Genomic DNA, 2,260 nt, shown 5'->3' with positions numbered 1-2,260 from the left:
TATCCTCATCCTATCCTCATTCTCATTCTCATCCTCATCCTCTTCCACGTTGTCATCCTCATCCTATCCTCCTCCTCATCCTATCCTCATTCTCATCCTCATCCTCTTCCTCATCCTCATCCTCATCCTATCCTCATTCTCATTCTCATCCTCATCCTCTTCCACGTTGTCATCCTCATCCTATCCTCCTCCTCATCCTATCCTCATTCTCATTCTCATCCTCATCCTCTTCCACGTTGTCATCCTCATCCTATCCTCCTCCTCATCCTATCCTCATTCTCATTCTCATCCTCATCCTCTTCCACGTTGTCATCCTCATCCTATCCTCCTCCTCATCCTATCCTCATTCTCATTCTCATCCTCATCCTCTTCCACGTTGTCATCCTCATCCTATCCTCCTCCTCATCCTATCCTCATTCTCATTCTCATCCTCATCCTCTTCCACGTTGTCATCCTCATCCTATCCTCCTCCTCATCCTATCCTCATTCTCATTCTCATCCTCATCCTCTTCCACGTTGTCATCCTCATCCTATCCTCCTCCTCATCCTATCCTCATTCTCATTCTCATCCTCATCCTCTTCCACGTTGTCATCCTCATCCTATCCTCCTCCTCATCCTATCCTCATTCTCATTCTCATCCTCATCCTCTTCCACGTTGTCATCCTCATCCTATCCTCCTCCTCATCCTATCCTCATTCTCATTCTCATCCTCATCCTCTTCCACGTTGTCATCCTCATCCTATCCTCCTCCTCATCCTATCCTCATTCTCATTCTCATCCTCATCCTCTTCCACGTTGTCATCCTCATCCTATCCTCCTCCTCATCCTATCCTCATTCTCATTCTCATCCTCATCCTCTTCCACGTTGTCATCCTCATCCTATCCTCCTCCTCATCCTATCCTCATTCTCATTCTCATCCTCATCCTCTTCCACGTTGTCATCCTCATCCTATCCTCCTCCTCATCCTATCCTCATTCTCATTCTCATCCTCATCCTCTTCCACGTTGTCATCCTCATCCTATCCTCCTCCTCATCCTATCCTCATTCTCATTCTCATCCTCATCCTCTTCCACGTTGTCATCCTCATCCTATCCTCCTCCTCATCCTATCCTCATTCTCATTCTCATCCTCATCCTCTTCCACGTTGTCATCCTCATCCTATCCTCCTCCTCATCCTATCCTCATTCTCATTCTCATCCTCATCCTCTTCCACGTTGTCATCCTCATCCTATCCTCCTCCTCATCCTATCCTCATTCTCATTCTCATCCTCATCCTCTTCCACGTTGTCATCCTCATCCTATCCTCCTCCTCATCCTATCCTCATTCTCATTCTCATCCTCATCCTCTTCCACGTTGTCATCCTCATCCTATCCTCCTCCTCATCCTATCCTCATTCTCATTCTCATCCTCATCCTCTTCCACGTTGTCATCCTCATCCTATCCTCCTCCTCATCCTATCCTCATTCTCATTCTCATCCTCATCCTCTTCCTCATCCATTCCTTATCCTCATCCTCATCCTAACCTCGTTCTCATCCTCATCCTCATGCTCATCCTCATCCTCATCCTCTCCTCATCCTCGTCCTCATCCTCGTCCTCATCCTATCCTCATCCACATCCTCGTCCTCATCCTATCATCATCCTCATCCTATCCTCATCCTCATCCTCATCCTCATTCCTGACCTCATCCTATCCTGAACCTCTTCCTCATCCTCCTCCTCATCCTCATCCTCTTCCACATTCTCATCCTCAACCTATCCTCATCCTCATCCTAATCCACATCCTATCCTCATCCTCGTCCTCATCTTATCCTCATCCTCATCCTAATCCACATCCTATCCTCATCCTCGTCCTCATCTTATCCTCATCCTCATCCTAATCCACATCCTATCCTCATCCTCGTCCTCATCTTATCCTCATCCTCATCCTAATCCACATCCTATCCTCATCCTCGTCCTCATCTTATCCTCATCCTCATCCTAATCCACATCCTATCCTCATCCTCGTCCTCATCTTATCCTCATCCTCATCCTAATCCACATCCTATCCTCATCCTCGTCCTCATCTTATCCTCATCCTCATCCTATCCTCTTTCTCGACTTCATGCTATCCTCATCCTCTTCCTCATCCTCATCCTCCTCCTCATCCTCTTGCTCGTCCTCATCCTGTCCTCATCCTCATCCTATCCTCAACCTATGCTCATCCTCATTCTCGTCCTCATCCTATCCTCATCCTCGTCCTCATCCTATCTTCATTCTC

This window comes from Lupinus angustifolius, chromosome LG13, assembly GCF_001865875.1.
Source record: "Lupinus angustifolius cultivar Tanjil chromosome LG13, LupAngTanjil_v1.0, whole genome shotgun sequence".
Classification (NCBI taxonomy): Eukaryota; Viridiplantae; Streptophyta; class Magnoliopsida; order Fabales; family Fabaceae; genus Lupinus; species Lupinus angustifolius.
This window is presented reverse-complemented; position numbering follows the sequence as displayed.